This window comes from Schistocerca nitens, chromosome 5 (assembly GCF_023898315.1).
Source record: "Schistocerca nitens isolate TAMUIC-IGC-003100 chromosome 5, iqSchNite1.1, whole genome shotgun sequence".
Taxonomy (NCBI): Eukaryota; Metazoa; Arthropoda; class Insecta; order Orthoptera; family Acrididae; genus Schistocerca; species Schistocerca nitens.
Window position 1 is genome coordinate 711,947,799 of NC_064618.1, and position 27,566 is coordinate 711,975,364.

Consider the following 27,566-nt stretch of genomic DNA (forward strand, 5'->3'; position numbering starts at 1 on the left):
GCTCAACGAATCACTTACTTGAAATCCTTATCAAGGGAAATAACGATGTAACTCAATACTTCGAGAAAGCAAAAACAGAGACCTGCAACCTTACGAACTTCATGAGGAACTCCAGCCTTTAAAATCCAATTCACTGGACTTAAGCAAAAGCGTGAACAAAGTTGTTCAGTACATTTTAGCAAATAATTTGGAAGAAGTTATAAAACTGTTCACATAAAAATGAGAATCATGTTGATAGTTCCGGTCAGTTATGGCTTCAGCCGAGAGAAGATTCTCAAAGTTAAAATTTATTAAGACTTACTTGAGAAGCACGATGAGCCAAGAAAGACTATCTGCGTTGTCAGTACTTTCAACTGAAGCGGAGATAGCAACTGGTATTAACTATGACGTAATCTTAAAAAAAATTCGAAAGGCGAAAAGCTGCAAAGTTCATCTATTTTAATTTTGTTCGTTTATTGTAATTTTTGTCATTGCAGTAATACTTGTATAGTATACTAATAAAATTTGTGTGTAATTATTATTAGTGTATAATTCAGCTCATTTAATTTAACATTTTCTTTCGGCCTGGGAAAAGAAGGAGGCCTCGAGAAGCTGTCTAGCGCCGCCAGTGGTGTTGTCCTCCTTCGTCTAAGCTTCATACATCCTGTCAGTCCCATTTGTTGTGGATCCCACACACTTTGAAACATCCCCTTAGAAAAATTAAGAATGACCGTGCTGATAAACCTCTTACGTTATTTGTTTTTCAAACAGCTGAGCAAAACTGAACGTTCGTAGACATTTCTCTCTTTACTTATTCTGATCAACACTAAATTGACACAACATTTTTTTTTTCGCAACGCAATCTGACTTTCAATAATCCCTACAAAAGAATGGCCCTGACTAACAATAACCTATACCTTACATGACACACTTACCTCACAAAAATCTTCGTTACTCAAACTACTGCAATACAGCGAGCGCCAATACTGCCAGCTAAAAAATGGAAATGTCGTGTGGCTAGGGCCTCCCGTCGGGTAGACCGTTCGCCTGGTGCTAGTCTTTCGATTTGACGCCACTTCGGCGACCTGCGCGTCGATGGGGATGAAATGATGATGATTAGGACATCTGAAGGCATAGTTAGCAAATGAAAGATTTTGATGACGAACAAACAATGTATTTACCTTAATAGTGTTCAAAAGTCATATATCTCAGTTCATGACATCCAGTCTTACAAATTTCCTTTTTCTGACGGACACACGTCCAGATCGTCCGCTCTCAAAACTCTGCCATCTCTCTCCCCACATCCACCACTGCTGGCGGCTCACCTCCAACTGCACAACGCTACGCACAGTTCACATCCAACTGCACAACTGTACAACAGCGAATATTCCAACAATGCCAACCACCCACAGATTGCACACAGAACAGCCAGTGATTTTGATACAGAGTGCTACGTGGCGTTAACAACATAAAAACCTAAACAGCCTACTTACAACTTGAACCACGCTCTGAGATGGGACACACAAGTGGTTTGAAAGCAGTCTTCTATGTAGCCTAAATTTTCCTAATAACCTACTAGTCAACCGAAGTTCTGATCGGTAGTCAACGCACCCCACTCCTCGTACGAACGACGCTTTTTTTCTGCATTCGCCTGCTTTACAAGTCGTTCAGCAACGGTATCTCTACCGCGAATGTTTTGTTTCTGCACTTCAGCTGGCTCACTTTCCATTTATCTGTATTCTCTCGATGAACGTTCTGCTCAGCAGTCATTTCCGTAACAGTGATCGTCTTATTAGAGCTAACGGTCCTCTTTAACGCCTTCCTATCTCTACTACGTCAACATTTATAATGCTGCGAAGGTTGCCGTTTAATTTTGGCCAACAATAACTAGACGACATTGTTAAGGTATTTAAAATTTTTGTCTGTTATTGTCAAAACAAAGGTCCACCTCCGTAGCGGCAACGTGGCTGACTGCCATAAAGAGGATCCGATTTTGATTCCGAGGGATTTTTTTCTTGATGAGGGGACTGGAATGGAGTGTACTCAGCCTCATGACGCCAGCTGAACCGCTGCTTGATCGAATGTAGCGTCACCTGTTCTGCTAAGCCACGGCTGTGAGAGCGGTGTACTCGCGTCCATACCGCATCCACATGACGCCCTGGCGGAGGATGACATGGCGTTCGGTCGACCCCGAGTGGCCCGCCTTTAGCCAGGACGGCGGTGCTTATTGTTAAATAGTGGCAGCTCAGAAACTGGACAAGTAATTTGTTTATTTAAAGAGGCAGTCTTGTGAAAGAAAATGGCTATTTCACGTCAAGATGTTCGCTGGATGACCTTTTTTCTCGATTTTGGAAGCTTACCTCAACAAAAATGCATCGAGTCGCTAAGTTCAAGTTTTGGCTATCGATAACCTTCAGAAAATACCGTTTACCGATGGTTTTGCTGGATCTGTTCGTGCTCGTGCTACCGTCAGCAGTGAATTATGTGAAGGTCTACGAGGAACGGTTATGGTTCCAAAAACATCGATGCTGTTTGACTTATTGTGAGAAAGAGGCATCCTTAGGCGTAACGAAGACTCTGAATGAGGGTTTAGCTGCGGAGAAGATGTGTTACCGATGGACTCCGCGCTATTTCACTGTAGCCCAAAAACAAGCACTGTCATCCAGCGTAAGGAAATAATCAAAAAATTTGACTGAGAAAATGCAAAATCAGTATGCAACATCCTAACAGGAGACGAAACTTGGATGTACACTATCTGTTCAGTAGTATGCGGAGACCTCTCTGCCGGCCAGAGTGGCCGTGCGGTTCTAGGCGCTACAGTCTGGAACCGAGCAACCGCTACGGTCGCAGGTTCGAATCCTGCCTCGAGCATGGATGTGTGTAATGTCCTTAGGTTAGTTAGGTTTAATCAGTTCTAAGTTCTAGGCGACTGATGACCACAGAAGTTAAGTCGCATAGTGCTCAGAGCCATTTGAACCATTTGAATACCTCAACTGCCGAAACCGGAGAAAGGTAGTGGCTAGAAAAAAACCGGACTAGTACTGGTGAAACAATAAAACGAATTCAATAAGGCTGAAAGTCGCGTGGCCTGTCACGTGACTCTCGCTCCGCCTACTGCTCGAGTTTCATCTGCCTCCTGCACTCAGTCTGCCCGTGGCGTCTGTTTTAAGTAGTTGACGTTTTGTCTGTGCGTCGGAAAATGTTGAGTGTACAGAAAGAACAGCGTGTTAACATCAAATTTTGTTTCAAACTAGGAAAATCTGCAAGTGAAACGTTTGTAATGTTACAACAAGTGTACGGCGATGATTGTTTATCGCGAACACAAGTGTTTGCGTGGTTTAAACGATTTAAAGGGGGCCGCGAAGACACCAGTGATGACACTCGCACTGGCAGACCATTGTCAGCAAAAACTGATGAAAACATTGAAAAAATCGGTAAACTTGTTCGACAAGATCGCCGTTTAACAATCAGAGCAGTGTCTGAGTTAACAGGAGTTGACAAGGAAAGTGTTAGGCAGATTCTTCATGAAAGTTTCAACATGAACAAAGTGTGTTCAAAAATGGTTCAAAAGTGTCTCACAATTGAAGAGAAGGAACGCCGAAGAATGATTTGTTCTGACATCCTGGAAAACATTGAAAGTGATCCCACCTTCTTACAAAATGTTATTACTTGCGATGAATCGTGGCTTTTTACTTACGATCCCGAAACTAAACGCCAATCGATGCATTGGAAAACTCCTGGTTCTCCACGACAAAAAAAAGCACGAATGTCAAAATCGAAATTCAAGGCAATGATGATTGTTTTTTTTTTTGACATCAAAGGGATTGGGCACATTGATTGGGTACCAGAGGGACAAACAGTGAATCAGCATTACTACATTAGCGTCCTGGCTACCCTACGTGAGCGAGTACGGAGAAAACGGAACGATTTGTGGAGAAAAAAAGTCATGGATCCTTCACCAAGACAATGCCCCAGCTCTCAGTGCGTTGTCAGTAAAGACGTTTTTGGCAAGAAACAACATTCCCATCTTAGATCATCCACCCTACTCACCTGATTTGGCCCCCTGTGACTTTTTTCTTTTCCCTAAAGTCAAGTCAGCTTTGAAAGGAACTAGATTTGAGACTGTTGAAGCAGTAAAAGAAAAAGCGACGGAAGTAATGTATGGACTTACCGAAAATGATCTGCAGCATTGCTATGAACAGTGGAAAATTCGTATGGAGCGGTGTAGAGACCGAGGAGGAGAGTACATTGAAGGAGATAACATGAAATTGTAAATAATTGTAAATAAATGTTTTTTCCAGCATCAGTCCGGTTTTTTTCTAGCCGCACCTCGTACGATACGATATTGCAGCATGCATGTCCGAAGCAACACTGCATCGTTCTTTCGAACAACGGAGGCCCTGCAGTATCGTATTTTTGCGCCGACTCCGGGCAGGCGACTTTCAATTAAAATGTTCCCCCCTTGCAGGAATATACTAATGGATGTAAGAATGCAGGTTGTACACTACTGGCCATTAAAACTGCTACACTAAGAAGGATAGCAGATGATAAACGGGTATTCATTGGACAAATATATTATACTAGAACTGACATGTAATTACATTTTCACGCAATTTGGGTGCATAGATCCTGAGAAATCAGTACCCAGTACAACCACCTCTCGCCGTAATAACGGCCTTGATACGCCTGGGCATTCAGTCAAACAGAGCTTGGATGGCGTGTACAGGTACAGCTGTCCATGCAGATTCAACACGATACCACAGTTCTTCAAGAGTAGTGACTGGCGTATTATGACGAGCCAGTTGCTCGGCCACCATTGACCAGACGTTTTCAATTGGTGAGAGATCTGGAGAATGTGCTGGCCAGGGCAGCAGTCGAACATTTTCTGTATCCAGAAAGGCCCGTACAGGACCTGCAACATGCGGTCGTGCATTATCCTGCTGAAATGTAGGGTTTCGCAAGGATCGAATGAAGGGTAGAGCCACGGGTTGTAACACATCTGAAATGTAATGTCCACTGTTCAAAGTGCCGTCAATGCGAACAAGAGGTGACGGAGACGTATAACCAGTGGCACCCCATACCATCACGCCGGGTGATACGCCAGCATGGCGATGACGAATGCACGCTTCCAATGTGCGTTCACCGCGATGTCGCCAAATACGGATGCGACCATCATGATGCTGTAAACAGAACCTGGATTCATCCGGAAAAATGACATTTTGCCATTCGTGCAGCCAGGTTCGTCGTTGAGTACACCATCGCAGGCACTCCTGTCTCTAATGCAGCGTCAAGGACAACCGCAGCCATGGTCTGCGAGCTGATAGTCCATGCTGCTGCAAACGTCGTCGAACTGTTCGTGCAGGCCGTTGGGATCCAGCACGTTCCGTATTACCCTCCTGAACCCACTGATTCCATATTCTCCTAACAGTCATTGGATCTCGACCAACGCGAGCAACAATGTCGCGATACGATAAACCGCAATCGCGACAGGCACAGGCACGCATTTCTCCTCCTTACATGAGGCATCACACCAACGTTTGACCAGGCAACGCCGGTCAACTGCTGTTGGAAACTTTCCTCATGTCAGCACGTTGTAGGTGTCGCCATCGGCGCCAACCTTGTGTGAATGCTCTGAAAAGCTGATGATTTTCGTATCACAGCATCTTCTTCCTGTCGGTTACATTTCGCGTCTGTAGCACGTCATCTTCGTGGTGTAGCAATTTTAATGGCCAGTAGTGTAGGTACGTGGTTGGCGACATGTGGAAGTTTGGTTCTGGCTGTGAAGCGTACTCGGATAGTCTAATGGTGAGGCAACTGTTCGCAATAAGCGGGAAACCAGGGTTCGAGCCCAATTTTCATTGTCTTCATTTATACAACAGATGGTTGTTCGTATACGCAGCTGCGAATACATTTCATACATCCTGCAGATGTTCTGCTGGGTTCAGGTCGGGACTCCGGGTAGGCTACTCCATTTCAGTCACGTTATTCTGTACAAACCAATTCCTTACAGAGGCGCCTTTATAACAGAGTGCATTGTCATGGTGATACAACCTGTCGCCGTGTTAGAACTGTTCCTCTACTATATGCAGTCTACAGTGCTATAAAATGTTTTCATGTCCTTACGCATTTAGGGTTTTCATAAGTGCAACAAGAGGACCACACCCTGGTTAGGAAAAACACCCCACTACCGTAACACTACCTCCTCAGTACTTCATTGTTGACACTAAACACGGTGTCAGGTAAGTTTCTTCAAACACAAATCCTCCACCGGATTGCTGTAGGGTACAGTGCGATTCACCACTGCAAATCAGACGCTTCCACTCGTCACCTGTCCAGCAGCGTCTCCCTTCAATACCACCTCAAGAGCTCCTTAGCACTGACCGCATAAATGTGCGGCTTGTAACTGCTCGTCCATTGTACCTCATAATTTAACTCCATACGCTTACTCAGTGTGCTAGTTGCGCTGCTGGTAACAGTTTGGTACTCACTAGTGGTTCCTTCTGCTATTTCATGTGAGTTTTAACTATAGCCCTGTGCACTGCTTGACGGTCGCTGACCATCAGTACGTGAGGCCTGCCTGGTCTTCGTTCAGCTGTGTTTGATACTTCGGGTTTCCACTTCAAAGTAACCTCACCAACAGTCGATATGGGCATCTTTAGAAGGGTTGAAATGTCCCTGATGGATTTGTTACTCAGGTGACATTCGGTGCCAAGTCCACTTTCGAAGAAACTGAGGTCTCTTGACCAATCCAGTCTACATCTACATCTACATTTATACTCCGCAAGCCACCCAACGGTGTGTGGCGGAGGGCACTTTACGTGCCACAGTCATTACCTCCCTTTCCTGTTCCAGTCGCGTATGGTTCGCGGGAAGAACGACTGTCTGAAAGTCTCCGTGCGCGCTCTAGTCTCTCTAATTTTACATTCGTGATCTCCTCGGGAGGTATAAGCAGAGGGAAGCAATATATTCGATACCTCATCCAGAAACGCACCCTCTCGAAACCTGGCGAGCAAGCTACACCGCGATGCAGAGCGCATCTCTTGCAGAGTCTGCCACTTGAGTTTGTTAAACATCTCCGTAACGCTATCACGGTTACCAAATAACCCTGTGACGAAACGCGCCGCTCTTCTTTGGATCTTCTCTATCTCCTCCGTCAACCCGATCTGGTACGGATCCCACACTGATGAGCAATACTCAAGTATAGGTCGAACGAGTGTTGTGTAAGCCACCTCCTTTGTTGATGGACTACATTTTCGAAGGACTCTCCCAATGAATCTCATCCTGGTACCCGCCTCACCAACAATTAATTTTATATGATCATTCCACTTCAAATCGTTCCGCACGCATACTCCCAGATATTTTACAGAAGTAACTGCTACCAGTGTTTGTTCCGCTATCATATAATCATACAATAAAGGATCCTTCTTTCTATGTATTCGCAATACATTACATTTGTCTATGTTAAGGGTCAGTTGCCACTCCCTGCACCAAGTGCCTATCCGCTGCAGATCTTCCTGCATTTCGCTAGAATTTTCTAATGCTGCAACTTCTCTGTATATTACAGCATCATCCGCGAAAAGCCGCATGGAACTTCCGACACTATCTACAAGGTCATTTATATATATTGTGAAAAGCAATGGTCCCATAACACTCCCCTGTGGCACGCCAGAGGTTACTTTAACGTCTGTAAACGTCTCTCCATTGATAACAACATGCTGTGTTCTGTTTGCTAAAAACTCTTCAATCCAGCCACACATCTGGTCTGATATTCCGTAGGCTCTTACTTTGTTTATCAGGCGACACTGCGGAACTGTATCGAACGCCTTCCGGAAGTCAAGAAAAATAGCACGTACCTGGGAGCCTGTATCTAATATTTTCTGGGTCTCATGAACAAATAAAGCGAGTTGGGTCTCACACGATCGCTGTTTCCGGAATCCATGTTGATTCCTACGTAGTAGATTCTGGGTTTCCAAAAACGACATGATACTCGAGCAAAAAACATGTTCTAAAATTCTACAACAGATCGACGTCAGAGATATAGGTGTATAGTTTTGCGCATCTGCTCGACGACCCTTCTTGAAGACTGGGACTACCTGTGCTCTTTTCCAATCATTTGGAACCTTCCGTTCCTCTAGAGTCTGCTGTTATTGCTACTCCATTAACAACACCGCGCGGTCTTAGGTTCGCCCCCCCCCCCCCCTCGTCGTAGGTTCGAGCCCTCCTTTGGGCATGTGTGTGTGTGTGTGTGTTTGTTTCTTGTCTTTAGCGTAAATCAGTTTAAGTTAGATTATGTAGTGTGTAAGGTGTAAGCATAGGGACCGGTGACCTCAGCAGTTTGGTCCCATAGGAACTTACCACCACCACTCCCCCATCCCCCCTCCTTTTATATTGGCGGGTCGGCCTCCGGTGTCACCTAGTGATAAGCTACGCACTACGTATCAAATGGCTCTGAGCACTATGGTAGTTAACCACTACGTATCACTACCATACCATTTGTCTCGCATTTCGCCAAAAAATTATTATTTGACGGATGAAAATTTCTAATTAATGTCTTATTGCCCTCAGTCACCTGATTTATTCCCTAATGGAATTATTGGTTCCCTTAAGCCAAACAAAAAATGCGTGCAGAATGAGATTTTCACTCTGCAGCGGGGTGTGCGCTGATATGAAACTTTCTGGCAGATTAAAACTGTGTGCCGGACCGAGACTCGAACTCGGGACCTTTGCCTTTCGCGGGCAAGTGCTCTATCAACTGAGCTACCCTAGCACGACTCACGTCCCCTCCTCACAGCTTTATATCCGCGAGTACCTCGTCTCCTATTTTCCAAACTTCACAGAAGCTCTCCTGCGAACGTTGCAGAGACAGCACTCCTGGAAGAAAGGATATTACGGAGACATGGCTTAGCCACAGCCTGGGGGATGTTTCCAGAATGAGATTTTCACTCTGCAGCGGAGCGTGCGCTGATATGAAACTTCCTGTCAGATTAAAACTGTGTGCCGGACCGAGACACGTGAGTCGTGCTAGGGTAGTTTAGTTGGTAGAGCACCTGCCCGCGAAAGGTAAAGGTCCCGAGTTCGAGTCTCGGTCCGGCACACAGTTTTAATAAGCCACTAAGTTTCAAAAAATGCGTGGATAGCCATTTTCATCACCTGAAGAAGTTGTTGAATCCTTCGGAAACAACATTCTTTAGGTACCAACACCAGAAAGGAAAAGAAATTTCCATAATTGGTACCCACAGATGAAAAAGGTTTGTACCAAAAATGTTTTTTCTTTCATTGCTTTTCTAAAAAATTAAGTGGCATCCTCGAAGAAAAATGTTCAAATGTGTGTGAAATCTTATAGGACTTAACTGCTAAGGTCATCAATCCCTAAGCTTACACATTACTTAACCTAAATTATTCTAAGGGGCCGGCCGGTGTGGCCGAGCGGTTCTAGGCGCTACAGTCTGGAACCGTGCAACCGCTACGGTCGCAGGTTCGAATCCTGCCTCGGCCATGGATGTGTGTGATGTCCTTGGGTTAGTTAGATTTAAGTAGTTCTAAGTTCTATGGGACTGATGACCTCAGAAATTAAGTCCCATAGTGCTCAGAGCCATTTGAACCATTTTTTTATCCTACGGACAAACACACACACACCTTGCCCGAGGGAGGATTCGAACCTCCGCCGGGACCAGCCGCACAGTCCATGACTGCAGCGCCCTAGACCGCTCGGCTTATCCCGCGCGGCCTCCTCAAAGAAATCATATAAACTCTGTATCTTATCGAGATAATAGATACGCTAGGTCTTGTCACCCTTCGCAGAACTGAAACTGTTCTCTTGGATAGAACGCCTACACGCACCAATTTACCCTCATTGGAGCTCCAGATCAACACAATATAACACTATCACCGACCACTTCCCCAGATGTAGACTAAGGGAATTACACAAGCCAATGATTATCAGTAAGACAGAAAACTAATTCTGGAAACACAATGTTTGTACCACAGTTTTCTATACGTTCATTTAACCGATACCGAATGATAATTTGTCCACTTTCCCTATTTTCAGTTCGATAGTTACAAGATAGTTCAAGAGTCATGAAAGGAGGCTGTATACATGGAAGAAGCCTGGAGATACTGACAGGTTTCAGATAGATTATATAATGGTAAGACAGAGATTTAGGAACCAGGTTTTAAATTGTAAGACATTTCCAGGGGCAGATGTGGATTCTGACCACAATCTATTGGTTATGAACTGCAGATTGAAACTGAAGAAACTGCAAAAAGGTGGGAATTTAAGGAGATGGGACCTGGATAAACTGAAAGAACCAGAGGTTGTAGAGAGTTTCAGGGAGAGCATAAGGGAACAATTGACAGGAATGGGGGAAAGAAATACAGTAGAAGAAGAATGGGTAGCTCTGAGGGATGAAGTGGTGAAGGCAGCAGACGATCAAGTAGGTAAAAAGACGAGGGCTAATAGAAATCCTTGGGTAACAGAAGAAATGTTGAATTTAATTGATGAAAGGAGAAAATATAAAAATGCAGTAAATGAAGCAAGCAAAAAGGAATACAAACGTCTCAAAAATGAAATCGACAGGAAGTGCAAAATGGCTAAGCAGGGATGGCTAGAGGACAAATGTAAAGATGTAGAGGCTTGTCTCACTAGGGGTAAGATAGATACTGCCTACAGGAAAATTAAAGAGACCTTTGGAGAGAAGAGAACCACTTGTATGAATATTAAGAGCTCAGATGGCAACCCAGTTCTAAGCAAAGAAGGGAAGGCAGAAAGGTGGAAGGAGTATATAGAGGGTTTATACAAGGGAGATGTACTTGAGGACAATATTATGGAAATGGAAGAGGATGTAGATGAAGACGAAATGGGAGATAAGATACTGCGTGAAGAGTTTGACAGAGCACTGAAAGACCTGAGTCGAAACAAGGCCCCGGGAGTAGACAACATTCCATTAGAACTACTGATGGCCTCGGGAGAGCCAGTCATGACAAAACTCTACCATCTGGTGAGCACGATGTATGAGACAGGCGAAATACCCTCAGACTTCAAGAAGAATATAATAATTCCAATCTCAAAGAAAGCAGGTGTTGACAGATGTGAAAATTACCGAACTATCAGTTTAATAAGTCACAGCTGCAAAATACTAACGCGAATTCTTTACAGACGAATGGAAAAACTGGTAGAAGCCGACCTCGGGGAAGATCAGTTTGGTTTCCGTAGAAATGTTGGAACACGTGAGGCAATACTGACCTTACGACTTATCTTAGAAGAAAGATTAAGAAAAGGCAAACCTACGTTTCTAGCATTTATAGACTTAGAGAAAGCTTTTGACAATGTTGACTGGAATACTCTCTTTCAAATTCTGAAGGTGACAGGGGTAAAATACAGGGAGCGAAAGGCTATTTACAATTTGTACAGAAACCAGATGGCAGTTACAAGAGTCGAGGGGCATGAAAGGGAAGCAGTGGTTGGGAAAGGAGTGAGACAGGGTTGTAGCCTCTCCCCGATGTTATTCAATCTGTATATTGAGCAAGCAGTAAAGGAAACAAAAGAAAAATTCGGAGTAGGTATTAAAATTCATGGAGAAGAAGTAAAAACTTTGAGGTTCGCCGATGACATTGTAATTCTGTCAGAGACAGCAAAGGACTTGGAAGAGCAGTTGAACGGAATGGACAGTGTCTTGAAAGGAGGATATAAGATGAACATCAACAAAAGCAAAACGAGGATAATGGAATGTAGTCAAATTAAGTCGGGTGATGCTGAGGGAATTAGATTAGGAAATGAGACACTTAAAGTAGTAAAGGAGTTTTGCTGTTTAGGGAGTAAAATCACCGATGATCGTCGAAGTAGAGAGGATATAAAATGTAGACTGGCAATGGCAAGGAAAGCGTTTCTCAAGAAGAGAAATTTGTTAACATCGAGTATAGATTTAGGTGTCAGGAAGTCGTTTCTGAAAGTATTTGTATGGAGTGTAGCCATGTATGGAAGTGAGACATGGACGATAACTAGTTTGGACAAGAAGAGAATAGAAGCTTTCGAAATGTGATGCTACAGAAGAATGCTGAAGATTAGATGGGTAGATCACATAACTAATGAGAAGGTATTGAATAGGATTGGGGAGAAGAGAAGTTTGTGGCACAACTTGACCAGAAGAAGGGATCGGTTGGCAGGACATGTTCTGAGGCATGAAGGGATCACCAATTCAGTATTGGAGGGCAGCGTGGAGGGTAAAAATTGTAGAGGGAGACCAAGAGATGAATACACTAAGCAGATTCAGAAGGATGTAGGTTGCAGTAGGTAGTGGGAGATGAAGAAGCTTGCACAGGATAGAGTGGCATGGAGAGCTGCATCAAACCCGCCTCAGGTTCAAAAAATGGTTCAAATGGCTCTGAGCACTATGGGACTCAACTGCTGTGGTCATAAGTCCCCTAGAACTTAGAACTAGTTAAACCTAACTAACCTAAGGACATCACAAACATCCATGCCCGAGGCAGGATTCAAACCTGCGACCGTAGCGGTCTTGCCCCGCTGGTTTTGTCCTCTAATGTGCAGCAAACTATTCCAGAAGAGAATACTGCCAGAGCAGAACGCTATTTTGTTTATCTCAGGAACACTGACAGAATTACAATGGTTGTGCGTGAAAACGCGACGATTATTTGCAGTATACATAAAACATCTTCGTTCCCTAATCGTATGTAAAGTGTAATGTGAAAACTGATGTTACTGTTTTTATTGGTTTCTTAAATACAATTTCATAGCAATAAAACATGAATTTCCAGCTTAGGAATAAAAAAAAAAGCTCTCAGTCTTCAGGCCACAAGTGGCCCATCGGGACCATCCGACCGCCGTATCATCTCCAGCTGAGGATGTGGATAGGAGGGGCGCGTGGTCAGCACACCGCTCTCCCGGTCGTTACGATGGTTTTCTTTGACCGGAGCCGCTACTATTCGGTCGAGTAGCTCCTCAATTGGCATCACGAGGCTGAGTGCACCCCGAAAAATGGCAACAGCGCATGGCGGCTGGATGGTCACCCATCTAAGTGCCGGCCACGCCCAACAGCGCTTAACTTCGGTGATCTCACGGGAACCGGTGTATCCACTGTGGCAAGGCCGTTGCCAGCTTAAGAATAGTAATTTTAATTATTTTGGTAACTGAAGTACACAGTTCCCCATTATAATGCTCAAGAGTAGTGCACGTAAGTATAGTGCCTCAGGGTTCAGTGGATATATTGGGCACACAGTAGGCACCTGGGAAGACTGTATGCGATGTATGAGGCGCAGAGCTTGAAAACAGTCATCTGTCTCGCTCACTTTTGCCACGGGGCTGCCCATAGACTGTGTTAATGGCCGTGCGAAAACTTTTACTTACTACTGGATGTGTTTTATTGTTCACCGTTTATAATCTGTTTCTTTTATTTTTTTATTTACAGTGCCAGTGAGAAAGAAGGAACTTCTAGTGAAACGTGCATGCAGATTCTACACCAACGTTCCTAACAAGAAACTGACTTTCCCTACCATTTGCGATGTGTCAACTCGTTAGAAAGAAACACTTCTATCGTGACAAGAAAAAAATCATTTAATTTATCGTGTACTCCATACCAGTATTCGTGAATTATTGGTACATCAGATACTAATTCCACCTACACACAAACGGACAATTTGCCCGGTTTTATTTCGAAGTATCAGTACAATGAAGAGGTGAGACGATTTAATATACTTGCGCCAGTCGAACCTCTTCAAGTTTGACACAATCGGAACATCGATGCCAATGTATTCACTAACATGATTTTAGAGCAGCGCGTATAATTCTGTGTAGATCACACTGCACTCTCGCCACTTTCCTGTCGCATTCTTCTCAGCTGAGGACGGTAGCTGACTGCATTGTCTGCCCCACTCCCAGCCTACTGGGATATTTGGCTTAAAAGAACAAAGTTTGCTCTGCAATAGCTGACCCAGCTTTCATCAGGTGTAGCCGGCCTATGTGGCCGAGCGGTTCTAGGCGCTTCAGTCCGGAACCGCGCTGCTGCTACGGTCGCAGGTTCGAATCCTGCCTCGGGCAGGGATGTGTGTGATGTCCTTAGGTTAGTTAGGTTTAAGTAGTTCAAGTCTGGGGGACTGATGACCTCAAATGTTAAGTCCCATAGTACTTAGAGCCATTTGAACCATTTGATGAACCAATTCCGACAGATAACGTACTCCTCTTGAATTGCGCCTAGCGGGTCGCTGAGCTAAACGTGCCCATCTAACGGAAAGCTCATTATCAGCAGCGATATATAGTCTCTCACCTCATGAGACACTGTAGAGATGTTTGGTATTTAATTCGGGATATTTGTTATGAATGTCTGTATTCGTTATATCCGTGGTGTTCGACTCCTTGATCATATTTCACCGGCATATGCACAGCTATCTTGGCTGCGAGCAGACTAGCGTACAGATTTCCATAGCCGCTGTCATTTCCACTGTCTTATCAACGTACACTGACCCTCATATCTCTCCTCGACCTTGATGCTGTTTCTGAACATTGCAGAAACACCCGTTCCATCGTTCACCCACTTCCTCTAAGTCCTTCTCTGTAACAGGATTCTCACTCTATAATAATCTCCCCTATCCTATCAGAGAACTGCATAACATCTCCAGCTTTAGAAGAAGGCTAATGACATATTTACTGAAGCAGCACTCATCTCTACGATTGTCCCGGTACTGTAGGCACTCGTTACAGGGGGGGGGGAGGAGGGGGAGGAGGGGGGGGGAGGAGGAGGAGGAGGAGGAGATTAGTGTTTAATTTCCCGTCGACATAGAGGTCATTAGAGACGGAGTAGGGAAAGATGGAGAAGGAAAACGGCCGTTCCTTTTCGTAGGAATCATCCCGCCATTTGCCTTAAGCGAGTTAGTGAAATTACTAAAAATCTAAATCGGGGCGGTCGCAAAACGCAGGTTTGAACCGTCGTCCTCCCGAATGCGAGTCCAGTGTGCTAACCACTGCGTTACCCCGCTCGGTCATTTGTTAACAGATTATCCTCGTTTCCCAGTATTCCTAGCTCGTGCAGTCTCCTTAAATGCTCTTTCCCGAGGACTCGTTATACCATAAAACACCTAATTTGTAAACCTATAATTCTTTTTCATATCTTCCACTATTATTATTATTATTATTATTATTATTAAGAAGAAGAAGAAGAAGAAGAAGAAGAAGAAGATGCAGTACAAGTACTGCCAGTATTAACCTTATTAGTTCATAGTATATTTTTTTACTACATTGTCTCCGTAAACACTCAAATCATTTTAAAACTATTTCGCAAATTAAAATTGTTATTTCTTACGTAACTATGAAGTAAAAAAAATAAGTACTGTACGTGTGAAACCCTTGTACGATGTAAGACAGGGCCTGATGGACATAATCAGGTCAGGTTAAATAAATAAATAACATGTGGTAATCAGGAACATTACGCCACATCCTCTCCTTCCACTGCCGGCCAAATACCGGTGGCGAAAATTTCTTCCACCATCATGACTCGATCCGCCGACCTTCGAATACAGTGCCATCGCTCAATCGGGCGTTAGCCCTCTAGCCCCAACTCGCGTTCGCCAATTTACCTGTCCATTAGTCTAGACATTAGTTTGACATGTCTCCTCGTGGAAGCCTTCCTGGAATGGACAAAGGCTCTTTTGTTCGTCCAGGGGGAAGCTGCTTTTACATATTGAAAAGAAAGATACCTCACCAGGTCTTCTGTAAAACACTCGTTCTATCTATTGCGGTAACTGGGTCCAGGAATGAGGTAACAAATTTTTAAATTAAACTCCTCGTTAATTCTGTATAGATAAAAATAAAGTAACATATATCTTTCGCTTCATACTGCGGAAATTTAAGAAGTCCAGCTGAGCGATTATAAGAAATTATAATTTTAAAATAACTAATAACGTTACGTCGTCCATTTCTACAAGCTGCCTAGGCTCCAAAATATAGTTAAAACTGAAGTAACGATAACAAGGGTTCAAAAAACAATTACTTGAAAACTTATTTGGAGGAAAATGAAAGTAATCGACCACTTCCTGGAAGGCTAGAAAGTAGAGGATCGCTTCCACAAGACTAAGGAGGTGGGTATTAATCATAGATAATAGAAGATATAAGAAATAAGTGAAATGTAAATGAATGCCCTTGCGGAATGCGTCGAGGGACACTGGCTGTGCCGGCCAGAGTGGCCGAGCGGTTCTAGGCGCTACAGTCTGGAACCGCGCGACCGCTACGGTCGCAGGTTCGAATCCTGCCTCGGGCATGGATGTGTGTGATGTCCTTAGGTTAGTTAGGTTTAAGTAGTTCTAAGTTCTATGGGACTTGTGACCACAGCAGTTGAGTCCCATAGTGCTCAGAGCCATTTGACACTGGCTGTTTGTCAAAGCCGCTAGGAGAAATAGATTTAAACTTTCTAAGCGGCCTTTGTTAACCTGAGTGCATATAGAAATGCTACGCAAAACTGTGGTGATTACAATGCCTTTTGTATCTATGAAAATAGACCGACGAAAGAACTGTTCTTACGCTATGTCACCACATTTCACGAAAAAGTTAACGCAGAAGCCACTCACTTGACATAACTGATAAATTGGGTGCAAAGACAGTCCAATTCACTCTAATGATCAAGGTTCCTAATAGTAGATCTATTATTTGACCTTCAAAAAGTGTAATATGTTCAACCTTACAGATACAATACGTGCAGTGTGCATGCTTGTCTCATAGTTGTAATTCAAACACGTTCCTACAAACAACCTGAAAATAGTGGATGATACAAGAACACTGCCTGGAACACGACGTAACATTTGATCCTCTCAAGATCTCAACGACAACTTACCTTCTGGAGCCCTGTACCAAGCATAGGCTTTAATTTGAAGAAGAAATTTCAGAGAATCTTCGTTTGGAGCATATCGTTGTGTGATAGTAGAACATGGACTAAGGGAAAACCGGATCAGAAGAGAATCGAATCATTTGAGATGTGACACTACAAAAGAATGTTGAAAATTAGGTGGACTGACAAAGTAAGGAATGAAGAGGTTCTCTGGAGAATTAGCGAGGAAAGGAATATGCGGAAAACACTGAAAGGAAGGAGGGACAGGATGGTAGGACAACTGTTAAGACATCAGTGAATAACTTCTGTGGTGCTAGAGGGAGCTGTTCAGGGTAAAAACCGTAGAGGAACACACAGATTGGTATACATCCAGCAAATAAGTGAGGAAGTAGGTTTCAAGCGCTACTCCGAGCTGTAGGGCAACGAGCTTGCCGCAGTGGATACACCGGTTCCCGTGAGGTCACTGAAGTTAAGCGCTGTTGGGCGTGGCCGGCACTTGGATGGGTGACCATCCAGCCGCATTGCGCTGTCATCATTCTTCGGGGTGCACTCAGCCTCGTGATGCCAATTGAGGAGCTACTCGACCGAATAGTAGCGGCCTCGGTCAATACCATCATAACGATCGGGAGAGCGGTGTGATGACTCCACGCGCCTCGTATCTGCATCCTCCTCGGAGGATGACACGGCGGTCGGATGGTCCCGGTTGGTCACTCGTGGCTCGAAGACGGAGTGATGTGGAGATTGGCACGGGAGCGGAATTCGTGGCGGGCCGGATCTAACCAATGGGCAGGTCATGACTCACTAAAGAAAAGAATGTTACTAAAAATGTTGCTAGCTATCTTCGGCCGAATGAATGAATTCACCACGTGAAAAACAATACTCACTGAATAAATAATTAGGACCTGCAGTACCGAATAATTTATAAGAGAATGGCCACATGGCTTCCTGTACGGAAACGTTATACGAACGCACGCAATTTAATGATGGGAAGGTACATAAATAAATATAGAAAGGTTTCGTATCAGTCGTTAACCATTGCAACCCAAAGACGAAGGTTATTCGGAAAGTAAGGAACGATCGGTCGCGAAATGAAAACCACAGTGAAAATACGATGCAGTTTTGCACAGGTGTGTCGGGCAGTGTCTCGAGTATGTCCGTCGATCGCGTTACGTCGTTCTTTTTAGTTCTGAACACACATGGAGCACATAAAGATACCTACAACAATAGTGTCTCCCTCCAAGTACGAGGACCTGGTGAGAAATTTCGCCTGAAGCTATACAGCCAACATTACGCAACTGTCGTGCGTTTTCTTCTTCAGGACAATTCAAAAATGGTTCAAATCGCTCTAACAAGGGGAGGCCGCCAATTGTGAAATTCAGATTCGATTCATACTGCGCATAATAAAAGCTCATGGCCAGAGGTGTAATGTGGCAAAGCACCAAGATGCACTTCTCAGCCGTTGTCGAGAAAATCGACAGTTAAAAGAAACCGTTGCTGTGAAATACTCTCTACGATTAATAATTTTCTATAGCGTCGTGGCGCAGCGGTAAGCGCTCGGGTTCGTAATCCGAAGGTCGACGGATCGAATCCCGCCCCATGCAACTTTTTTTTATTATTAGTTTTTTGAAATTCAAATATATATATATATATATATATATATATATATATGTATATATATATATATATATGTATATATATATATATATATATAAATGAATTGCTTATGCATGTTGGTGAAGGCGGATCGCTCTCCAATAGTACCGCCTCCATTTTTCCGTTTGTTTAACAGGGTGTACCAAAGCTCTCCCGTCCGCACTGATTTTCTACGATGTTATAAGTTGCGCTAGGGACCGCATCTACCTTCTTTCGAAGTTAGCAGGCAACTACGCTGTTATGCGGCGGCTCGTTTCGGCCCATTCAACATCTGTCCTTCAAGTGTAACGAGCGAGTAACGGAGTTTATATTTCATACCTGCCACAGCAAATTTGTGTTCGTGGGATCTCTATTCTAATTCGAACGTTTGACTTACGATATACGTATTCGTTTCGGAATATCGTTTCTACGTCTTCCGTTAACTATACATGGTTAACATTATGAAGACAATTAATAACATTTGTGAAATACAACTTTGTTTGCGGAAAACATAATGATGTTCGAAGTCGCCAGTTTTTCCACGACAAACGACTTTCAACAACTTATTATATGCATAATTGTTGCAACTGATTGCTGGGAATTATATATATTAAAAAATTACTAAAAAAAAAAGTTTGCATGGCCCGAGATTCGATCCGGCGACCTTCGGATTACTAACCCGAGCGCTTACCGCTACACCACGACGCTGTAGAACATTGTTTATTGTAGAGAGTATTTCACGGCAACGGTTTCTTATAACTGTCGATTTTCTCGACAACGGCTGAGAAGTGCATCTTGGTGCTTTGCCACATTACACCTCTGGCCATGAGCTTTTATTATGCGCAGTATGAATCGAATCTGAATTTCACAATTGGCGGCCTCCCCTTGTAAGCACTATGGGACTTAACATTTGAGGTCATCAGTTCCCTAGACTTGGAACTACTTAAACCTAAGTAACCTAAGGACATCACACACATCCATGCCTGAGCAGGATTCGAACCTGCGACCGTAGCAGGCGCGTGGTTCCGGACTGAAGCGCCTAGAACCGCTCGGCCACAGCGGGCGGCTTTCAGGACAGTTCTAAGCCGCATTCTCCAGGGGCAATGAAGATGCTTCTGCATCGTTTTCAATTGGAAATGTTTGATTACCCACAATACAGCCCCTAATTGTCTCCCTCTGAGTTTCATCTCGGCTCGCATGAACCGCTGGCTATGAAGGCAACATTTTGGCACACATAACGACCTGTAGGCCAGCGTAGAGAATTGACGGAAAGCACTGGCTGCTGCCTGCTATAACGAGGGTATTGCAAAGTTGTTACAACGCTACGACAGATATCTAAGTCGGATCGTCGACTGTGGTGATTAGTAGCTGGATGTTGTAGCTAACTGTTGCAAATAAAACAGTTTTGATTTTCACTGTGGTTTCCATTTCACGACCTGTCGTTCCTTACTGTCCGAATAGCCCTCGTATATAGTTATTTTACACTAAAGAACATAGTTAATGATACGTGGCGTTTACTTGTAAAAGACAAAGACTTCACTCACAAACTGTCCTTGAACCCAATGAAAACGCAAAGAATCGTTAGGTGAATGAAGAACTGATTTACACGGCTCGATTATGAATCAAATGCATCGCCTAGAGGAAATTACATTAAACAAACACACATTAAAATAAACGAAACATCCCTAGGCGCTCAGTCCGGAACCGCGTGACTGCTAAGGTCGCAGGTTCGAATCCTGCCTCGGGCATGGATGTGTGTGATGTCCTTAGGTTAGTTAGGTTTAAGTAGTTCTAAGTTCTAGGGGACTGATGACCACAGACGTTAAGTCCCATAGTGCTCAGAGCCATTTGAAACGAAACATCCGGCTCTTTGCCTCGCTGAATTTTTTTAAGATTACGTCTTAGTTAATACCAGCCCCTATTTACGCTTCAATCGATGGTACTGACAACGCAAATAGTCTCTCTTGGCACACCGTGCTTCTTAAAGTCTGTCTTAATCAATTTTAACTTTGAGAAACTTCTGTCGGCAGAAGCTTTACTGACCCAAACTGTGAGCATTATTCTGATTGTTGTGTATAGGTTTGGATATACTTCTTCCAAAATATTTTCTGATATGTACTGAATAGTTGTTTTGCGTCTTTGACTGAGTCCAGTAGGTTAGATTTTAAAAGTTGGAGTTCCTCATAGTTCGAAAAGCTGTATGTCGCTATTTTCGCCTTATCTAAATATTGTACCTAAATCACTACAATGTTCGCTAAGATCGTCCTTGGATAACAATTTCGAATAATTCATATCATAAATATAACCAAATCGTTCAAATATTCGTTGGGCGCTTTGAATCGACATTCAGTGTCGACTATTATAGCGTCTATCATTGTGTTAAAGAAGTTAACTCTGTACTGCATTCCAGCAGATTGTATAGGTTCATCAATTTGTTCATAACCGAACATTCGTTTTTTCTGTGCTATTCTTTTTTTTTAACTGAGACTTAATTTCGACCGAGCGAGGTTGCGAATTCGAAAAGACGACGGTTAAATCCCACGTCCGGCCATCCTGATTTAGGTTGTCCGTGATTTCCCCAAATCGCTCCGGGTGAAGGCCGGGATGGTTCCTTTGAAAGGGCACGGCCGACGTCCTTCCCTCATCCCATGAGACCGATGACCTAGCTGTTTGGTCTCTTCCTCCAAACAACCCCAACATAATTGCGTATCTACTTTTTTCTACAAACAATCGAGCTTCTGCAACGCCTGTTTCAAATCCTGTGTTACGGAATTCTTGAATCCAATCATGAAATTAACGTAAAGTATCAGTAGCGAATTTCAAGTTCACTTGAACCGGTTGCCATAGTTTATTTTTATTGTTAACACGTAGTAAAACCTCCTACCACACGTGCGTTGAAACGATAAACTCAAAAGTTGTCATTTCGTTCAAGACTGCTTCTCAGTCGCTTAGAGTTTCGGAATCATCAGTTTTATTTTTCGCATCATTCACGCTTTCGATGACATCATCAAATTGAAAAAAAAAGAAAAAAGAAAAAAAAGGGGGGGTCAAATGGCTCTGAGCACTATGGGACTTAACATCTATGGTCATCAGTCCCCTAGAACTTAGAACTACTTAAACCTAACTAACCTAAGAACATCACACAACACCCAGTCATCATGAGGCAGAGAAAATCCCTGACCCCGCCGGGAATCGAACCCGGGAACCAGGGCGCGGGAAGCGAGAACGCTACCGCACGACCACGAGCTGCGGACAAATTGCAAAAATATCGCTTTTACAGCTCCGATTCTACTATCTCATCGTGTTTCAGACAGAGGTTTCAATGTCAATTTAGTTTTATAAGATTCCAAAGCTTGCCTGATTTTGTAAAAAGTTCATAAACTTTACCGATGAAGCCGAAAAACGTTTCAGCTATTGTAGAAGTGTTAACGGCGTCTAGTAAAAGTAAATTCCAACAATAGCATTCGCACTGCGTGAACAAAGCTCGTGAGTTAATATTGAGTATTCTTGTTCTAACACTTTTATTAATGCCAACCATATTGGCACCGTTATCGTATCCCTGTCCTCGACAGTTTTGGATTTCTAGGCCATTATTTTCTAGTTCCTTTAAAATGGCATTTGTTTAATATTCTTCCATTGTTTCCGTAACGGCAATAAACCCAACGAAATGTTCTTCTATCTCTCCCGTAGAGGAATTAAAAAATCTTAATGTTATTGACATTTGTTCCACACGGCTCGAATCCCTTGTACAATCGAGGATGAAGGCATAATATTTCGCTTGTTTGATTCTGGTTATAATTTCGTTGATAACAGATTTGGACGTTAACGTAATTAATTCATTTAGTATGTCGTGGCTCAGATAACGCTGATAAAGTTGCATTTCGTTAATACGCTGCAAGTGCTCTTCTAGTATTAGATCATATTTGGATAACAGTTTAAACAGACCTAGAAAATTTCCAGTTTCCACTATCGTTCATGTTTAGGGATTCTCGATGCCCTCTAAACACCTGAGTGTGTGAAGCTAAGTATTTTATAATATCGATCAGTCTTTTCTTACCTATTGTTTTTCCGTATTTGATTCCTTTACAGAATCCCATCCATCTAACCGTGCACTCCAGGTGTCCTTGACTTTGGTCATGCCTTTTCAACGTCCTACTCGGATCTTTCCTGTCACAACATCCTTCTCTTGCCATCTGTGTCTGCAAATGTGAAAAAATGGACATAGAAAGCAATAAACTTTGTCTTGAGATATGAAGTAAGCTAACCTCCTGCGATGTTGCATTTCGCCGTTACTCAATTTTCTAGTAAAATGAAATTTAGTGAAATGCTTTTATTTGCGTCTTTGCGGTAACTATGATTAGGTTTCTCTAGGTCTTGTTTGGAACCATTTTGAATGAAATCATGGCACTGCGAATCTGTTAATGGAAATACTCACGTTCAGGATCTAATTCTATAAATGACTCTCTTATATGAACGGTTTGCTCTTGATTCTCACAATCTCGGATCACAGCAGTTTCACCTAACTCTGAGGCTGTATCAGAAACGGTTATGGATTCATGTGACCCTGAAGCTGGTTCTGTTTCAGAAACTAAAGACACTTGGATAAGAGCTCCACTGGAGGCCTCTGTAGCAGTTACACCTGAAGTTTTCTTAAGAAATTTTATCGTACTCGAATTCACAGCTTGGTTGGATACAATCGTCTCTAACTAACTCCGTCCGAATAGGCCTTGGAAGGCCCCAACGGGACCGACCGGCCGCCGTGTCATCCTCAGACCAGAAGTGTCACTGGATGCGGAGATGGAGGGGCACGTGGTCAGCACACCGCTCTCCCGGCTGTATGTCAGTTTCCGAGACCGGAGCCGCTACTTCTCAGTCAAGTAGCTCCTCAGTTTGCCTCAACAATGGCTGAGTGCACCCCGCTTGCTAACAGCGCTCGGCAGACCGGATGGTCACCCATCCAAGTGCTAGCCCAGCCCGACAGCGCTTAACTTCGGTGACCTGACGGGAACCGGTGTTACCACTGCGGCAAGGCCGTTAGCATATAATCGTCTCAGCCTTTCTTTTTCTTTTTGATGCACCGGATTCCCATTTTCTCCCTATGTCTCTGTATCTTGAGGGTCCTCCAGACCTGATGATCTAAAAAACATTTTGTGCTAAGTGCGTCCATAAGTGCAGTAGGGTAATTAAAGTGCTCAATGTCATAGTATACGGGCTGTGCGGTTATCATACATGGCATTTTTTTTATTCTGTCACGTGTGATAGCAGCCAAATAAATACGCCAAAAAATGTCCGGGGGCTGGAACTTTAATAGGGCAACTATTTGGTTACAGCTCGTACAAAATAGATACGTGTTTCAAAGTTTTACTGACCTTCAAAGTAGTCATCAGCATTGTGTATAATCCGTTGCCAGCGATGTGGAAGTCGTAGGATACTCTTAGCAGTGCCAGTTGTGCTGACAGTTCGAGCGGCGTGGTCTGTTGCCCGACGAATTCGTAGCAGTTCTGAAGTGAATGCCGTGAAGTGTTTCCTTCAGTTTAGAAATCGAGTTGAACTCACGAGGGCTTACGTCAGGGGAGTGCAGTGGGTGGTATAGCACTTAGAAGCCACATCAGTCAAACAAATCAGTAACAGCTTGCACTGTACGTGCTTGAGCATTGTCCCGAAAAATGATGGTCAGGTCCTGCAGAAAGTGTCATCACTTCTGTCTCTAAGCTGGTCGTAGGTTTTGTTCCAAAAATGAACAGCATAGAGACAGAAGTGATGACACTTTCTGCAGGACCTGACCATCATCTTGCAGGACAATGCTCAAGTACGCACAGTGCAAGCTGTTACTGATACGTTTGACTGATGAGGCTGCTAAGTGCTATACCACTTACTGCACTCCCCTGACGTAGAGTTCAACTCGATTACTAAATTGAAGGAAACACTTCACGGCATTCGCTTCAGAACTGCTACGAATTCGTCGGGCAACAGACCGCGCCGCTCGAACTGTCAACACAACTGGCACTGCTAAGAGTATCCTACGACTTCCACATCGTTGGGAACGGGTTATACACAGTGCTGGTGACTAATTTGAAGGTCAGTAAAATTTTGAAACAAGTATCTATTTTCTACGAGCTGTAAATAAATAGTTGCGACTATTAAAGTTCCAACCCTCGTATTTGTATACTGACTTACCATAGAATGGGGTTCCTAAACGAATGAAGTGTCACTTGGTAGGATTGGTTTCAGAGACTTGGAATTACTTGCCAAGACAATGCTCTTGCCTGTATTGTCTCTTCCACAGAGCATTGTTGCATTTGTTTGTTGTTGCATCGAAGTGTCAAATTCGGAAAAACTGCTTACCATTCGGGCTGTGAATATGATATAAAGAAAAGTAAGCGTGTTTTCCGTTTAACATGCATCTTTCTTTAATACGGCGAGCAGCGTCCTCTCCAAGTATATACTTTAATAATTTATTTTACAAAATTTTTTTAGTCTGTAAGAACATCTTTACAACAATACAGTCTCCTTCGAGTTCCGTGCGTTACTCCTGTCTTGTGGGCATGCAGTGATTCGCGACAGATATATCCCGCGCGAATTGTGTAATGTAATAGGCCTACCAGAACCACTCTGTAGTTCCAAACTTGTACGCTTGGCGCACCACCGCGTAGGCGTACACCTTAGATGCACCTTGTAATGGGGCCTAACTGTCATAATGTTGCCGGACGACGCTAGGTAAATACTACTACACTCGTACGGAGCCGCGCGGGGTAGCCTCGCGATCTAGGCGTCTTGTCACGGTCCGCGTCGTAGGTTCGAGTCCTCCCTCGGGCATGGGTGTTGTGTGTTGTTTTTAGCGTAAGTTAGTTTAAGTTAGATTAAGTAGTGCGTAAGCTTAGGGACCGATGACCTCAGCAGTTTGGTCCCATAAGACCTTACCACTCGTGCGGAAACAGAGACTGACAACTAAGTAGCTAAAATTTTAATAGTTTCAACTTTTTGCGAGGCCCCCATAGGAGCGAGGCCGTCAGCGGTCACTGACGCCTTAACGCCGCTACTGCTTCTGTGATCGGTGGACGTCAGCTGACTTCGTGCCGCTCTGGCATATTTACACTCGCTGCCAACATTAGCTACGTAACAGTATTGTGCGCCATAACAATAAGCAGTTGTTGTGAATACAGTGTTGATCTTCGTGCAGCGTTTCACGTAGTGACTGTTAATATTATTTACAAAAGTGAGCGACGAGGCTGTATCTGGTCCTTGTAGCGATTCGCCATTGTCATTTCTGCGACGCATTAACAGTTAATATATTAAACGTTCATTTCTTTTATAAGCTGTAAGCTGGCTGCAGTGACAGAAGGAGGCGGGGCTTGTCTCAGCAGCCAATGTGCTACGAGCCGATCGTAAGCTTCCGCTCAGGGGCCAAGTAAAAGTGTGCTATCCGTACAGACACGGACACGCGCCAGGCAACGCATGTGCAGCAAATATTATCTCATATCTCACTGCTCGCACACTGAGAAATGCAGGTCGCAATTATCATTTTTTTAAAATAAACCACTTTCAGCTGTATATGAACTTTCACAGGAACACAACTGGTTTCGTGATTTAAATCACATCTTCAGGTGTACATACATCAGTAAAACATTCAGGCTCTGAGACTGTTACCCGCAACAATCAGGGTGTCATAGTTTACTGCGAGGCGGTTGGAGGGTTGCTGCCGCCACTTCCTGACGGGAAGTAAACGCGCTTTTAACATGTCAGTTTGAATTATGACGCCCTGCTTGCTGCGGGTGACAGTATCACGGCTTAAATGTTCTACTGACACTTGTGCACCCGAGGATGCGATCTGAAATCACGAAATCGGTCGTGTTTCTATGAAAGTTTATATGTAGTTGAAAACGGTTTACATCCACGTCTACATCCATACTCCGCAAGCCACCTGACGGTGTGTGGCGGAGGGTACTTTGAGTACCTCTATCGGTTGTCCCTTCTATTCCAGTCTCGTATTGTTCATGGAAAGAAAGTTTGTCGGTATGCCTCTGTGTGGGCTCTAATCTCTCTGATTTTATCCCCATGGTCTCTTCGCGAGATATACGTAGGAGGGAGCAATATACTGCTTGACTCCTCGGTGAATGTATGTTCTCGAAACTTCAACAAAAGCCTGTACTGAGCTACTGAGCGCCTCTCTTGCAGAGTCTTCCACTGGATTTTATCTGTCATCTCCGTAACGCTTTCGCGATTACTAAATGCTCCTGTAACGAAGCGCTCTGCTCTCCGTTGGATCTTCTCTATCTCTTCTATCAACCCTATCTGGTACGGATCCCACACCGGTGAGCAATATTCAAGCAGTGGGCGAACAAGTGTACTGTAACCTACTTCCTTTGTTTTCGGATTGCATTTCCTTAGGATTCTTCCGATGAATCTTAGTCTGGCACTTGCTTTGGCTCAAATGGTTCAAATGACTCTGAGCACTATGGGACTTAACATCTATGGTCATCAGTCCCCTAGAACTTAGAACTACTTAAACCTAACTAACCTAAGGACAGCACACAACACCCAGCCATCACGAGGCAGAGAAAATCCCTGACCCCGCCCGGAATCGAACCCGGGAACCCGGGCGTGGGAAGCGAGAACGCTACCGCACGACCACGAGATGCGGGCGGCACCTGCTTTACCGACGATTAACTTTATATGATCATTCCATTTTAAATCACTCCTAATGCCTACTCCGAGATAATTTATGGAATTAACTGCTTCCAGTTGCTGACCTGCTATACGAGGTGTGGCTAGAAAAAAACCGGACTAGTACTGGTGAAACAATAAAACGAATGCAATAAGGCTGAAAGTCGCGTGGCCTGTCACGTGACTCTCGCTCCGCCTACTGCTCGAGTTTCATCTGCCTCCTGCACTCAGTCTGCCCGTGGCATCTGTTTTAAGTAGATGACGTTTTGTCTGTGCGTCGGAAAATGTTAAGTGTACAGAAAGAACAGCGTGTTAACATAAAATTTTGTTTCAAACTAGGAAAATCTGCAAGTGAAACGTTTGTAATGTTACAACAAGTGTACGGCGATGATTGTTTATCGCGAACACAAGTGTTTGAGTGGTTTAAACGATTTAAAGATGGCCGCGAAGACACCAGTGATGACA

At 43.8% G+C, this 27,566-nt stretch overlaps 1 protein-coding gene and 2 pseudogenes across 1 annotated transcript in view; 1 reads left to right on the forward strand and 2 right to left on the reverse strand.

The window, feature by feature from the left end:
• Window positions 1-27,566, forward strand: part of LOC126260672 (ankyrin repeat domain-containing protein 33B-like) — a 197,383-nt gene that overhangs the window by 120,992 nt on the left and 48,825 nt on the right. The window lies entirely within an intron of this gene.
• On the reverse strand, window positions 12,972-13,088 carry LOC126261327 (5S ribosomal RNA; annotated as a pseudogene).
• LOC126261412 (5S ribosomal RNA) lies at window positions 23,359-23,476 on the reverse strand (annotated as a pseudogene).